The following is a 17,230-nucleotide window of genomic DNA, read 5'->3' as shown; positions in this document are numbered from 1 at the left end:
ATAAGATCCCTCAAGTAAGTTGTCATCGGTGCAAGCAATAAAAATTGCTCTCTAATATGTATGATCTATTAGTGTGTGGAAAATAAGCTTTGTACGAACCTGTGATGAGGAAGACATAAAAGCGACAGACTGCATAATAAAGTTCTTTATCACAGGAGGCAATATAAAGTGACGTTCCTCCGCACTAAGAGGACACGCATCCAAACCTCAAAAGCGCATGACAACCTCTGCTTCCCTCTGCGAAGGACCTATCTTGTACCTTTACTTTTTACCTTTGTAAGAGTCATGGTGATCTTCACCAATTCCTTATTTAGCCTTTTTCTTGGTGAACGTCATATGCTTGGGAAAGATCTATATTCATATATCAACTTGGAGCTGAGTACTTATGCTTTATTATTGTTGACTTTACCCTTGAGGTAAATGGTTGGGAGGCAAAATTATAAGCCCCCATCTTTCTCTGTGTCCAACTAAAACTTTGATATCATGAGTACCATGTGAGTTGCAACAATTGTGGAAAACAAAAGAGATGATTGAGTATGTGTATTTGCTTTGCAAGCTCTTATTTGACTCTTTCTGATAATATGATAAATTGCAATTGCTTCAATGACTATGGACTGTTGTTGGCTACTTCTCGGTAAGGTTTTTGTTTCATACTTTGCTTTGTGAAGGAATTGTTACTTTCCCATAAGAATCTCTATGTTGTATTGTTGTTCTATGTGTGATCATGATGCCCTCATGTCCGTATTATGTTTTATCGACACCTTCATCCCTAAACATATGGACATGTTTTGGGTCGTGGTTTTCGCTTGAGGACAAGCGAGGTCTAAGCTTGGGGGAGTTGATACGTCCATTTTGCATCATGCTTTCATGTTGATATTTATCGCTTTATGGACTGTTATTATACTTTGTGGAACCTTACTTATGCCTTTTCTCTCTTATTTTGCAATGTTTATTTGAAGAGGGAGAATACCGGCAACTGGAATTCTGGACTAGAAAACGAGCAAGTCTGAGTCCTCTATTCTGCGCAACTCCAAATGCCCTGAAAATCAACGTGGATTTTTTTTGGATTTTATAAAAAATACTCGGCGAAAGAAGTGTCAGAGGGGAGCAACCAGGGGCCCACAAGCCTGGTTGTCGCGGCCTACCCCCCTGGCTGCGACAACACGGCTTGTGGGCACCCTGGCGGCCCACTGGCCCCCCTCGTTTGCTATATGAAGGGTTTCATCCAGAAAAAAATTAGGGTGGAGCTTTTTTGTGGATTCTCCGCCGCCACGAGGCGGAACTTGAGCAGATACAATCTAGAGCTCCGGCAGGATGATCCTGCCGGGGAAATTTCCCTCCCGGAGGAGGAAATCGTCGCCATCGTCATCACCAACACTCCTCTCGTCGGAGGGGAGGCATCTTCATCAACATCTTCATCAGCACCATCTCCTCTCCAATCCCTAGTTCATCTCTTGTAACCAATCTCCGTCTCGCGACTCCGATTGGTACTTGTAAGGTTGCTAGTAGTGTTGATTACTCTTTGTAGTTGATGCTAGTTGGATTACTTGGTGGAAGAGTTTATGTTTAGATCCTTGATGCTAGTCATTACACCTCTGATCATGATTATGATTATGCTTTGTCAGTAGTTACTTTTGTTCCTGAGGACATGGTATAAGTCATGCTAATAATAGTCATGTGAATTTGGTATTCGTTCGACATTTTGATATGCTGTATGTTGTTTTTCCTCTAGTGGTGTTATGTGAACGTCGACTACATAACACTTCACCATATTTGGGCCTAGAGGAAGGCATTGGGGAGTAGTAAGTAGATGATGGGTTGCTGGAGTGACAGAAGCTTAAACCCCAATCTATGCGTTGCTTCGTAAGGGGCTGATTTGGATCCACTAGTTTAATGCTATGGTTAGACGTTGTCTTAATTCTTCTTTCGTAGTTGCGGATGCTTGCGAGAGGGGTTAATCATAAGTGGGATGCTTGTTCAAGTAAGGGCAGTACCCAAGCGCCGGTCCACCCACATATCAAACTATCAAAGTAACGAACGTGAATCATATGGGCATGATGAAACTAGCATGACAGAAATTCCCGTGTGTCCTCGGGAGCGTTTTTCCTCTTATAAGACTTTGTTCAGGCTTGTCCCTTGCTACAAAAGGGATTGGGCCACTTGCTGCACCGTTGCTACTACTTGTTACTTTTCGCTTGCTACGTTTCACCCCACTACACCATCACTTGTTACCGCTACTTTCAGTGCTTGCAGTTATTACCTTGCTGAAAACAGTTTATGAGAGCCTTCTCCTCCTCGTTGGGTTCGACACTCTTACTTATCTAAAGGACTATGATTGATCCCCTATACTTGTGGGTCATCAGGAAGCTAAAGGATATTCTCAAGTATTAGCAGCTGAGTTGTCAATTCAACCACACCTGAAAGATTAGTGTGTGCAAGCAAAGTATCAGTAGCAAGGTAGTACTGTTGGAAATATGCCCTAGAGGCAATAATAAATTGGTTATTATCATATTTCCTTGTTCATGATAATCGTCTATTGTTCATGCTATAATTGTATTAACAGGAAACAGTAATACATGTGTGAATAAATAGATCATAGTGTGTCCCTAGCAAGCCTCTAGTTGGCTAGCTCGTTAGTCAATAGATGATCATGGTTTCCTGGTCATGGGCATTAGATGTCATTGATAACGGGATCACATCATTGGGAGAATGATGTGATGGACAAGACCCAATCCTAAGCGTAGCACTAGATCATATTGTTCGTATGCTAAAGCTATTCTAATTCAAGTGTCTTTTCCTTCGACCGTAAGATTGTGCAACTCCCGGATACCGTAGGAGTGCTTTGGGTGTATCAAACGTCACAACATAACTGGGTGACTATAAAGGTGCACTACGGGTACCTCTGAAAGTGTCTGTTGGGTTCGTACGAATCGAGATCGGGATTTGTCACTCCGCGTGACGGAGAGGTATCTCTGGGCCCACTCGGTAGAACATCATCATGAGCTCAATGTGACTAAGGAGTTAGTCACACGATGACGTGGTACGGAACGAGTAAAGAGACTTACCGGTAACGAGATTGAACAAGGTATAGGTATACCGACGATCGAATCTCGGGCAAGTTCTATACCGACAGACAAAGGGAATTGTATAAGGGATTGATTGAATCCTTGACATCGTGGTTCATCCGATGAGATCATCGTGGAGCAAGTGGGAGCCACCATGGGTATCCAGACCCCGCTGATGGTTATTGGCCGGAGAGGTGTCTCGGTCATGTCTGCCTGCCTCCTGAACCCGTAGGGTCTACACACTTAAGGTTCAATGATGCTAGGGTTATAGGGAATTGTTATACGAGGTTATCGAAAGTTGTTCGGAGTCCAGGATGAGATCCCGGACGTCACGAGGAGCTCCGGAATGGTTCGGAGGTAAAGATTGATATATAGGACGGATGGTTTTGGACACCGGAAGTGTTTCGGGCGTCGCCGGTAACGTACCGGGACCACCAGGACCACCGGAAGTGGCCCCGTGGGTCCACCGGAAGGGGGCCACGGCCCCGGGAGGCTAGATGGGCCAAGTGCGGGAGGGAACCAGCCCCTAGGTGGGCTGGTGAGCCCCCCACACTCAGCCCATGGCGCAAGAAGAGGGGGGAAGGGGGGAACCCTAGCGCAGGTGGGCCTAAGGCCCACCAGAAGGGTGCGCCACCCCTCCTCCCCTCTTGGCCGCCGCACCTCCTCCCCATCTAGGGCTGCCGCCCCTCCCAGGAGAGGGAAACCCTCAAGGGGGCGCAGCCCCTCCCTCCCCCTATATATAGTGGGCACTTTGGGCTATTGGAGACGCCAATCTGCCTCTCCCTCGGCGCAGCCCTGCTCTTCTTTCTCCTCCTCTCTGCCGGTGCTTGGCGAAGCCCTGCCGGGAGACCTCGTCTCTCCATCGACACCACGCCGTCGTGCTGCTGGAGATCTTCCCCAACCTCTCCCTCCTCCTTGCTGGATCAAGGTGCGGGAGACGTCACCGGGCTGCACGTGTGTTGAACGCGGAGGTGCCGTGATTCGGCACTAGATCGGAATCACACCACGCTCTGAATCGCCGCGAGTACGACTCCATCAAGCGCGTTCTAGAAACGCTTCCGCTTAGCGATCTTCAAAGGTATGAAGATGCACTCACCCCTCTCTCGTTGCTGGTCTCTCCATAGGAAGATCTGAATAAGCGTAGGAATTTTTTTGAATTTATGCTACGTTACCCAATAGTGGCATCCGAGCCAGGTTTTCTATGCGTAGATTCTCTGCACGAGTAGAACACAAAGGGTTGTGGGCAATGATTTGTCAATTGCTTGCCGCTACTAGTCTTATTCTTTTCTGGCGGTATTGTGGGATGAAGCGGCCCGGACCGACCTTACACGTATGCTTACGTGAGAGTGGTTCCACCGACAGACATGCACACCGTGCATAAAGGTGGCTAGCGGGTGTCTGTCTCTCCCACTCTAGTCGGATTGGATTTGATGAAAAGGGTCCTTACGAAGGGTAAATAGCTTTGGCATATCATCGTTGTGGCTGTCACGTAGGTAAGAAGGCGTTCTTGCTAGAAACCCAAATCAGCCACGTAAAACTTGCAGCAACAATTAGAGGACGTCTAACTTGTTTTTGCAGGGTTTGACATGTGATGTGATATGGCCAAAGTTGTGATGTTGCATGTATGATGTATGAGATGATAATGTTATTGTAATAGGTTTCACGACTTGCATGTCGATGAGTAGGACAACCGGCAGGAGCCATAGGAGTTGTCTTAATTTATTGTATGAGATGCTACGCCATGTGCTTACTACTTTTACTTCATTGCTAACGGTTAGCTATAGTAGTAGTGATAGTAGTAGTTGGCGTGATGAATTCACGGAGACACGATGATGGAGATCATGATGATGGAGATCATGGTGTCACGCCGGTGACAATGATGATCATGCAATGCCTGAAGATGGAGATCAAAAGAGCAAAGATGATAATGGCCATATCATGTCACCACATGATTGCATTGTGATGTTTATCATGTTTTTCATCTTATTGCTTAGAACGACGGTAGCATAATAAGATGATCCCTCTTAAAATTTCGAGAACGTATTCCCCTAAGTGTGCACCGTTGCGAAGGATCGTTGTCTCGAAGCACCACGTGATGATCGGGTGTGATAGATTCTAACATTCGCATACAATGGGTGTAAGCCAGATTTACACACGCGAAACACCTAGGTTGACTCGACGAGCTTAGCATGTACAGACATGACCTCGAATACAAGAGACCGAAAGGTCGAACATGAGTCGTATGGTTGAATACGATCAACATGAAGTTGCTCACCATGGTGACTAGTCCGTCTCACATGATGATCGGACACGGGTTAGTCAACATGGATCATGTATCACTTAGATGACTAGAGGGGTGTCGATTTAAGTGGGAGTTCATACTTAATTTGATTAAATGAACTTAATTGTCGTGAGCTTAGTCTAAAAGTTGTCTTTATAAATATTGTAGATGGCCAACGTCAACCTCAATTTCAACGCATTCCTAGAGAAAAACAAGCTGAAAGATGATGGTAGCAACTATACGGACTGGGTTCGCAACTTGAAGCTCATCCTTGAAGCAGCTAAAAAGGCTCATGTCCTTGATGCGCCGCTAGGTGACCCTCCCGCTCCCGCAGCAGCCCAGGACATTCTGAACGTCTGGCAAACACGGAGTGATGACTACTCTCTGGTTAGGTGTGGCATGTTATACAGTTGAGAAACGGGGCTCCAAAGGCATTTTGAGCAACACGGTGCATATGAGATGTTCCAAGAGCTGAAGCTAAATTTTCAAGCCCATGCCCGTGTCGAGAGATATGAAGTCTCCGACAAGTTCTTTAGCTGTAAGATGGAGGAGAACAGTTCTGTCAGTGAGCACATACTCAAAATGTCTGGGTTACAAGGTCGTCTGACTTCACTTGGAGTCAAACTTCAGATGATGCTATAATCGGCAGAATCCTCTAGTCTCTCCCACCAAGATACAAAGGTTTTGTGCTGAACTACAACATGCAAGGGATGGAGAAGACCATTCCCGAGTTGTACTCGATGCTCAAGTCTGCAGAAGTAGAAATCAAGAAAGAGCATCAAGTGTTGATGGTCAACAAGACCACTAGTTTCAAGAAGGGCAAGGGTAAGAAGAACTTCAAGAAAGACGGCAAAGCCGTTGCCGCGCCCGGTAAGCCAGATGCCGGGAAGAAGAAAAAGAATGGACCCAAGCCTGAGACTGGGTGCTTCTATTGCAAGGGAAAGGGTCACTGGAAGCGGAACTGCCCCAAATACTTAGTGGACAAGAAGGCCGGCAACGTTAAAGGTATATGTGATATACATGTTATTGATGTGTACCTTACCAGCGCTTGTAGTAGCTCCTGGGTATTTGATACCGATGCTGTTGCTCACATTTGTAACTCAAAGCAGGAACTGCGGAATAAGCGGAGACTCGCCAAGGACGAGGTGACGATGCGCGTCGGGAATGGCTCCAAGGTCGATGTGATCGTCGTCGGCACGCTACCTCTACATCTACCGTCGGGATTAGTTTTAAACCTTAATAATTGTTATTTAGTACCAACTTTGAGCATGAATATTGTATCAGGGTCTTGCTTAATGCGAGACGGCTACTCATTTAAGTCAGAGAATAATGGTTGTTCTATTTATATGAGTGATATGTTTTATGGTCATGCTCCGTTGGTGAATGGTTTATTCTTGATGAATCTCGATCGTGATGTTACGCATATTCATAGTGTGAGTACCAAAATATGTAAAGTTGATAATGATAGTCCCACATACTTGTGGCACTGCCGCCTTGGTCATATCGGTGTTAAGCGCATGAAGAAGCTCCATACCGATGGACTATTAGAGTCTCTTGACTTTGAATCATTTGACACATGCGAACCGTGCCTCATGGGCAAGATGACTAAGACTCCATTCTCAGGAATAATGGGGAGAGCGACCGACTTATTGGAAATAATACATACTGATGAGTGTGGTCCAATGAACGTTGAAGCTCGCGGTGGCTATCATTATGTTCTCACTCTCACCGATGATTTGAGCAGGTATGGGTATATCTACTTGATGAAGCACAAATCTGAGACATTTGAAAAGTTCAAGGAATTTCAGTGTGAGGTCGAGAATCAACGTGACAGAAAAATTATGTGTCTACGATCTGATCGTGGAGGAGAATATTTGAGTCACGAGTTTGGCACACACCTAAGGAAGTGTGGAATCGTTTCACAACTGACGCCGCCTGGCACACCGCAATGCAACGGAGTGTTTGAACGTCGTCATCGCACTTTATTAGATATGGTACGATCTATGATGTCTCTTACCGACTTACCGCTATCATTTTGGGGATACGCATTAGAAACTGCAACATTCACTTTAAATAGGGCACCGTCTAAATCCGTTGAGACGACACCGTATGAACTATGGTTTGGCAAGAAACCTAAGTTGTCGTTTCTTAAAGTTTGGGGCTGCGATGCTTATGTGAAGAAACTTCAACCAAAAAAGCTCGAACCCAATGCGGAGAAATGCGTATTCATAGGATACCCTAAGGAAACTATTGGGTATACCTTCTATCTTAGATCCGAAGGTAAAACCTTTGTTGCCAAGAACGGATACTTTCTAGAGAAAGAGTTTCTCTCGAAAGAAGTAAGTGGGAGGAAGGTAGAACTTGATGAGGTAACTACACCCCCTCTCGAACAGGATAGTAGCGCAGCACGGGAAGTTGTTCCTGTGGCGCCTACACCAACTGAAGAGGAAGTTAATGATAATGATCATGAAGCTTCGGATCAAGTTACTACTGAGCCGCGAAGGTCCACAAGGGTACGCTCCGCACCAGAGTGGTACGACAACCCTGTAATGGAAATCATGTTGTTAGACAACGATGAACCTTCGAACTATGAAGAAGCGATGGCGGGCCCGGATTCCAACAAATGGCTTGAAGCTATGAAATCCGAGATAGGATCCATGTATGAGAACAAAGTATGGACTTTGGTGGACTTGCCCGATGACCGGCGAGCCATAGAAAATAAATGGATCTTCAAGAAGAAGACTGATGCAAATGGTAATGTAACCATTTATAAAGCTCGACTTGTCGCTAACGGTTTTCGACAAATTCAAGGAATTGACTATGAAGAGACTTTCTCTCCCGTAGCGAAGTTGAAATCAGTCCGAATCATGTTAGCAATTGCCGCCTTTTATGATTATGAAATTTGGCAAATGGACGTCAAAACAACGTTCCTTAACGGGAACCTTAAGGAAGAGTTGTATATGATGCAACCAGAAGGTTTTGTCGACCCTAAGGGTGCTAACAAAGTGTGCAAGCTCCAACGCTCTATCTATGGGTTGGTGCAAGCATCTCGGAGTTGGAACATTCGCTTTAATGAGGTGATTAAAGCGTTTGGGTTCATACAGGTTTACGGAGAAGTGTGTCTGTACAAGAAAGTGAGTGGGAGCACTGTAGCTTTCCTCATACTGTATGTGGATGACATATTATTGATGGGGAATAATATAGAGATGTTGGAGAGCATAAAGGCCTATTTGAACAAGAGTTTTTCAATGAAGGACCTTGGAGAAGCTGCATACATATTAGGCATCAAGATCTATAGAGATAGATCGAGACGCCTCATAGGTCTTTCGCAAAGTACATACCTTGACAAGATATTGAAGAAGTTTAATATGGAAAACTCAAAGAAAGGGTTCTTGCCAGTTTTGCAAGGTATGAGATTGAGTAAGACTCAGTCACTCACCACGACAGCAGATAGAGAGAAGATGAGTACTGTCCCCTACGCTTCAGCCGTAGGCTCTCTAATGTATGCCATGCTATGTACCAGACCTGATATAAACCTTGCCATAAGTTTGGTATGGAGGTACAAAAGTGATCTCGGTATGGAACACTGGACAGCGGTCAAGAATATCTTGAAGTACCTCAAGAGGACTAAGGAGATGTTTCTCGTTTACGGAGGTGACGAAGAGCTCGTTGTAAAGGGTTACGTCGACGCTAGCTTCGACACAGATCCGGATGGCTCTAAGTCACAGACCGGATACGTATATGTGTTGAATGGTGGGGTAGTGAGCTGGTGCAGCAGCGAGCAAGAAGTCGTGGCAGCATCTACATGTGAAGCGGAGTACATAGCTGCTTCAGAAGCAGCTCATGAAGGAATTTGGATGAAGGAGCTCATCACCGACCTTGGAGTGGTTCCAAGCTCATCGGGTCCAATGACACTCTTCTGTGATAACACTAGGGCCATTGCCATAGCCAAGGAGCCCAGGTTTCACTGGAAGATGAAGCACGTCAAACGCCGCTACAACTCCATCCAGGACCATGTCGAGAGTGGAGTAATAGAGATTTTTAAATTACATACGGATCTGAATGTTGCAGACCCGTTGACTAAACCTCTTCCACGAGCAAAACATGATCAACACCATAATGCTATGGGTGTTCGATACATCACAATGTAACTAGATTATTGACTCTAGTGCAAGTGGGAGACTGTTGGAAATTTGCCCTAGAGGCAATAATAAAATGGTTATCATATTTCCTTGTTCATGATAATCGTCTATTGTTCATGCTATAATTGTAGTAACAGGAAACAGTAATACATGTGTGAATAAATAGATTACAATGTGTCCCTAGCAAGCCTCTAGTTGGCTAGCTCGTTAGTCAATAGATGATCATGGTTTCCTGGTCATGGGCATTAGATGTCATTGATAACGGGATCACATCATTGGGAGAATGATGTGATGGACAAGACCAAATCCTAAGCGTAGCACTAGATCGTATTGTTCGTATGCTAAAGCTTTTCTAGTGTCAAGTGTCTTTTCCTTCGACCGTGAGATTGTGCAACTCCCGGATACCGTAGGGGTGCTTTGGGTGTATCAAACGTCACAACGTAACTGGGTGACTATAAAGATGCACTACGGGTACCTCTGAAAGTGTCTGTTGGGTTGGTACGAATCAAGATCAGGATTTGTCACTCCGCGTGACGGAGAGGTATCTCTGGGCCCACTCGGTAGAACATCATCATGAGCTCAATGTGACTAAGGAGTTAGTCACACGATGACGTGGTATGGAACGAGTAAAGAGACTTATCGGTAACGAGATTGAACAAGGTATAGGTATACCGACGATTGAATCTCGGGCAAGTTCTATACCGACAGACAAAGGGAATTGTATACAGGATTGATTGAATCCTTGACATCATGGTTCATCCGATGAGATCATCGTGGAGCAAGTGGGAGCCACCATGGGTATCCAGACCCCGCTGATGGTTATTGGCCGGAGAGGTGTCTCGGTCATGTCTGCCTGCCTCCCGAACCCGTAGGGTCTACACACTTAAGGTTCAATGATGCTAGGGTTATAGGGAATTGTTATACGAGGTTATCGAAAGTTTTTCGGAGTCCCGGATGAGATCCCGGACGTCACGAGGAGCTCCGGAATGGTTCGGAGGTAAAGATTGATATATAGGACGGATGGTTTTGGACACCGGAAGTGTTTCGGGCGTCGTCGGTAACGTACCGGGACCACCAGGACCACCGGAAGTGGCCCCGGGGGTCCACCGGAAGGGGGCCACGACCCCGGGAGGCTAGATGGGCCAAGTGCGGGAGGGAACCAGCCCCTAGGTGGGCTGGTGCACCCCCCACAGTCAGCCCATGGCGCAAGAAGAGGGGGGAAGGGGGGAACCCTAGCGCAGGTGGGCCTAAGGCCCACCAGAAGGGTGCGCCACCCCTCCTCCCCTCTTGGCCGCCGCACCTCCTCCCCATCTAGGGCTGCCGCCCCTCCTAGGAGAGGGAAACCCTCAAGGGGGCGCAGCCCCTCCCTCCCCCTATATATAGTGGGCACTTTGGGCTATTGGAGACGCCAATCTGCCTCTCCCTCGGCGCAGCCCTGCTCTTCTTTCTCCTCCTCTCTGCCGGTGCTTGGCGAAGCCCTGCCGGGAGACCTCGTCTCTCCATCGACACCACGCCGTCGTGCTGCTGGAGATCTTCCCCAACCTCTCCCTCCTCCTTGCTGGATCAAGGTGCGGGAGACGTCACCGGGCTGCACATGTGTTGAACGCGGAGGTGCCGTGATTCGACACTAGATCGGAATCACACCGCGATCTGAATCGCCGCGAGTACGACTCCATCAAGCGCGTTCTAGCAACGCTTCCGCTTAGCGATCTTGAAAGGTACGAAGATGCACTCACCCCTCTCTCGTTGCTGGTCTCTCTATAGGAAGATCTGAATAAGCGTAGGAATTTTTTTGAATTTATGCTATGTTACCCAACAAGTACGATAGCAACGACATCAGAAAAAGCTTTGGCAATCCCCGGCAACGGCGCCAGAAGAAGCCTTGTTGACGGGATGTTAGCGCCAACAAAGTCTTGAACAAGTAACAGCGGAGTAGCAAGGAGCAGTAGTAGCAGCAGCAGCAAAGTAACAAGTAACAGAAGTAGCGCAGCAACAAAGTGGTCCAATCCCTCTTCTAGCAAGGGACAAGCCTAGGCAAAGTAACGTAGCGAGGACCAGTAGTAAAAGACTCGTAGGTAGTGGATCGGTGATGGATGAGTGTGACGGATGTGATTCATCATGTAACAGCTATAACACGGAGAGATAAGTGGCTAACTCCCGTTCATCGATCTAATGTAGGCATGTATTCCGTATGTAGTCATATGTGCTTAGGTAAAAGAACTTGCATGACATATATTGTCCATCCCACCCGTGGCAGCGGGGTCCTAATGGAAACTATGGGATATTAAGGTTCTCCTTTTAATAAAGAACCGGACCAATGCATTAACACGCGGTGAATACATGAACTCCTCATACTATGGTCATCTCCGGGAGTGGTTCCGGCTATTGTCACTCCAGGGTTGCCGGGTCATAACACATAGTAGGTGACTACAACTTGCAAGATAGGATCTAAAACACACATATATTGGCGACAACATAATAGGTTCAGATCTGAAATCATGGCACTCGGACCCTAGTGACAAGCATTAAGCATAGCCAAGTAGTAGCAACATCAATCTAGAACATAGTGGATACTAGGGATCAATCCCCGTCAAGAACTAACTCGATTACATGATAGATCTCATCCAACTCATCACCGTCCAGCAAGCCTACGATGAGATTACTCACGAACGATGAGGAGCATCATGGAATTGTCGATGGAGAAAGGTTGATGATGACAATGGCGACGATTTCCCCTCTCCGGAGCCCGAAACGGACTCCAGATCTGCCCTCCAGATGAAGAACAGGATGTGGCGGCGCCTCCGTATCTCAAAACGCGATGAAACGTTCTCTCTGATTTTTTCCAGGCGAAACGGAAGATATAGGAGTGAGATTGGGGGCGGTGGTGCCATGATACGTCTCAAACGTATCTATAATTTTTGATGGTTTCACGCTATTATCTTGTCAACTTTGGATGTTTTGTTTACCTTTTATATCTTTTTGGGACTAACTTATTAATTCAGTGCCAAGCGCCAGTTCCTGTTTTTTCTGTGCTTTTGACTCTTTTCAGATCTAATTTTGGAAGGGAGTCCAAACGGAATAAAATCCCCGCAATAAACTTTCCAGAACGGAAGAAGATCGGGAGGCTTCAGGGCCAAGCAAGTGGGCCCACAGGGGGCCCACAAGCCCTGTTGCCGCGGCCAGGGAGGAGGCCGCGGCAACCAAGCTTGTGGCCCCCCTGGCGCTCCCCTGCCCTAGGTCTTTGGCCTATAAATTCCCTAAAAATGCAGAGTTAGGGCAGGGGAGTGCCAGGGGGGCACAAGCTTGGTTGCCGCGGCCTCCCCCTGGCCGCGGCAACAGGGCTTGTGGGCCCCCTCTGGGCCCACTGCCTTGGCCCTCAAGCCTCCCGATCTTCTTCCTTTTTGGAAAAAATTATTTTGGGGATTTTATTCCGTTTGGACTCCGTTCCAAAATCAGATCTGAAAAGAGTCAAAAACACAGAAAAAACAGGAACTGGCGCTTGACACTGAATTAGTAAGTTAGTCCCAAAAAAGATATAAAAGGTAAACGAAACATCCAAAGTTGACAAGATAACAGCGTGAAACCATCAAAAATTATAGATACGTTTGAGACGTATCAAGCATCCCCAAGCTTAACTCCTGCTCTTCCTCGAGTAGGGAAGTGGTAAAGAATGATTTTTTGATGCTTTCATGCTGCCTAACATAGATGTCCTTTGTAACTCCTCTTATGTGACGTGAATGTTCAGATCCATTAGATTCAAAACAATAGTTTGTATTGACGTGGAGACAATAATAGTTCAAGCAAACTAGCAAGGTAATCATGAACTTTCAAAATAACAAGGCCAAAAGAAAGTTATCCCTACAAAATCATATAGTCTGGCTATGCTCTATCATCATTGCACAACGAATTTAAATCATGCACAACCCCGATATTGGCCAAGTAATTGTTTTCACACCTTTACTGTCTGAAACTTTTTCAACTCTCATGCTGTAACATCCCAAATTTTGGAATATTAATATAATTATTATATTGTTTGTTTGTTTGCTTGAGTGATTGAAACTTGAGTGAAATTTGAAACTTTTCAAAAAAACTTTTGAATGAGAGGGAATAAAATGACTTTCCCCATTTCCGGTAAATTCAAATTCAATCATTTAAAAACAAAGAGAGAAGATGACATGACTTCTTCAACTATAAAGAATTTGAACGAAGTTTTGCAATTGAATTCTTTAAAAAATTTGCCCTTGCTTCTCTATTTTTCTTCCCCGAGAAATACCCCGAAAATAATCCTTGCCTAGCAAGAAAGACAGGAGGAACATGACCCTCCAAACCGGGGATATTCCTTTGAAATATTTGGACCATAAAACCCAAGGTTTATTTGAAAAAATATTTACAAAAAGAAAACAAACCAATTTAAGGATTTTCTAAAAAAAACATTTTTTTGAAGTATTTATTTTGGTAGTGGAAAAATGCCCATCTTTTTGGATTTCTTTTGTTGAAAATTTTAATATATTATACCCCTATATTCCAAGGAATATTCCATTTCCTTTTAATCGTTTTAATTCCCGTTTTAATAAAAATTGGAAAGTGGTCTCTTATTAGGAAGGTACCTGTGCCACTATAGGAAACAAATCACGCCCATTACTACTCCTTCTCCTACCTCACGTTCATTCCTTCTGTGGCCATGGCAGAAACTTCCCAGGAAGCTTCCCCTCCGGGATTCGCGAGCTTCTTTCCCTCCCGGCGCCTCCCACCACCCCTATAAGAACCCCCTCGGCCTCCTCTTTCCATTCCCCTAAAAAAAATCTCCGTTTCCCTGCCCGTAGCCTCGGCGCCACCATCGCCATCTTCTATGTCGACCGGAGCTCGGCAGGAGCTTAACCACCTCGCCGCCCCTCCAGGAGCTCCCTGCCTCGCCCTAGTGCCTTCCCCTACCCCCTTTCACACCACCTCCAACACCCGTGGTACCCACAACACCCCCCTGCACCCCTCCCCATCCCCACGAGCTTCCTGCCAGGAACACCATCGCCAGGAACCCCCTGCCTCTCCCCATCGCCCCCCTGCGCCCCCCCTTCCCCAAGCGCCCCCTCTCCTCCACCGGCCCCCCTCCCAGGAGATCCCTCCCCTCGCCGGAGTGCCTCTCCACCCTCGCCGGAGCAGCCACCGGAGCTCCCAGCCTCCTGTGTCCACGGTGAGATCCCCTCCCTCCTCTAGTTTTTTTTGTTTTTCCACCGTAGGATCTTAGATCAATGGGTTAGATTAGATCCAGCATACCCCTTCGGTTCTTTTAAAAGAACCGGCGGTTTTTCCTTATTAGTAAGTTTAGCCGAAGCGGTTTCTTATATAGCGGCCGTCCGCTGTTTAGCCTATGCAACACACACCCGACAACCAATCAGGTCTCGCCACGTCGCCGTTTTCATTTTCAGATTAATTCCGTAACAAATTTAGTTCCGTTCTTGTTTAGCTTATAAAGTTTGATCTAGAAGTCCAATGATGCTGATTTATTTTGCGTTAGATCACAATTTTCTTGTAGTTTCCAAAAATATATAATTTTTCTATGTTTGGATTTATAAAAATTGAGTTAGATCAGCTTTGAATTAAAGCTTGTTTTGCTTATTCCGGGAGTTTAAAAATAGCTTTTAACTTGATTCTTTTTGATACTCATCACTAGTGATCCTATTTATCAGTGGTAAAAATTTCAGAATTTTTTGAGTATTTTAGCTCATTTATTCTTGTGAAACACTTTCTGTTTCACTTCTTTTAGGCTTATGACTATATTTCTTTCTTTAGTTGTTTTTAAACTATTTAGTGTTTGATGTAGTAGAAGACTCCCTAGTCTTATTTGAACTTTCCTTCGGATTCTTATTTGCTCTCTCTTTTGTTTTGATTGCTAGTATTGAGTGCTTACGTGAATGATATGGTTGTTATATATATTTCATGGGAGAGTGACGAGTAGTCTATCAAGTTATTCCTCGAGAACGAAAATTCTTCTTCGTCAACATCACATGCAAGTCATTTGATCATGTATCACCTATGTTTTATGCATCGTAGTTCTACCATCCTATGCCCAATTGCATGCTGAGTAGGTACTTGGAAATTATGGTTACACATTGTAGTATCATGTGGTAGGCACCCAACAACCCCGTTACTTGGCCCGGGACGACAAATTTCATATTTCTATGCTTGAGTAGACGGGATTCTGGTTGAGTGCATATCACGAGTGATGCGAGAATAATTTAATAACCAAGACCGGTTAAGTCAAGATTTTCAAGACCTCGTGATGCAATGCAACTCTGGGTGAAGGATGGTTGATCGGCTCCCTGGAGAAACCAGTGGATGACCCGGGATGCTGGAGACGTGCCATGACATCTTGCGGAAAGCTTCACCCAGGCTCAAAGAGACGAACGGATATTTTCAAGACCCAAGGCTTACCCGCACAGCCACAAGTCATTATGGGCTCTGGCTTGGTTGGACAATGCGGCGACTCTGGACAGGCGGTGCTAGCAGATGTAGAAGAACGGTAGGATTGGATGGGCACCGACAGGGATTCAGAGGGACCCGTTGAAAGACCATGTTTTGATCATCCGGTCTTCAAACACCCTGAAGTGCGAGGACATACACGGAGGCGATCAAATCTTGTGGGGAACGTGTGCAAAACTCTGCAGAGTACTCAAACCTAATCGATTAGCGGTGTCCACGGTTATGGACAACTTGAGCCAAAGGAACTGAAGTTATCTGGAATTCTCAACACCATCTATATATAATTGATGTGGGTAATATTGATAACTTGGGTATGAGAACTGGTTGGCAGAACCATCTCATTAACAACCAACAGCGTATTAATATTTTGCTTTAGCCCCTCTTGTTGTAGGAGAAAATTTGCTTAAAGCTAAAACTTACAACACCACCTGCCATATATGCATATAGTATAGATGATATTTTACCCCCTCTCATATGTGACTTGCCGGCATATTCAATATGCTGACCTACACGGCTGCAACGTCTTATATTGCAGATATTTTTCTTCGATGAGTAAGAGTACGATTCAGGGTTACGGTCTGCACTCAACTTGCCGTTGGTGTTTATTGGGACTCCACTCCCTTGACTGCTTCCGCTGAGATATTTAAGGTATATATCAGTTTTATGCTATTTCCATGTGATTGCACTTTGATATATACATTGATGTACTGTGTGTGCCAGCATACTGATCCAGGGATGGCACAGATACACAGACGCTTGACTCGTTTTGAGTCGGGTCGCTACAAAAATGGTATCAGAGCACATGTTGACTGTAGGACGTGACCCTAGAAACTGGAAATTTCTTAGGAAAGGATCCCTCAAAAAAATTATTTTCAAAGAACACCTTTTACTTCTCATCCCTTCTGATTTCATCAAATATTCTCTCTCACTCAAATAGTTATGCAACACCCTTTCCTCTTTTGACCTCATGAAGAATCAACTGAGTTCTACCCCAAAGTAAAGAGGATTTCACCATGCATTTAACGAATCGAAGCTACACCCATTGAAGACTCTCAAGACCCAAAGAATTCAAAGACCCTGAAGCGTTCGAATATTTATATGACCATTAGAAGTCCAAACCCCTGTTATATACCCATGTTAGTTATGATGATTTGTGAGTCGTCATTGGTGTGTGTTTTACGATGGCCACAAATAAAACCTATTCTCAAAAATATTGTTTGTATTGTGTGTATCTCCCTCTCTTACCCGTCTCATCCCCAAAACCT

Source organism: Hordeum vulgare, chromosome 4H (assembly GCF_904849725.1).
Source record: "Hordeum vulgare subsp. vulgare chromosome 4H, MorexV3_pseudomolecules_assembly, whole genome shotgun sequence".
Classification (NCBI taxonomy): Eukaryota; Viridiplantae; Streptophyta; class Magnoliopsida; order Poales; family Poaceae; genus Hordeum; species Hordeum vulgare.
Note: the sequence above shows the minus strand (reverse complement) of the source record.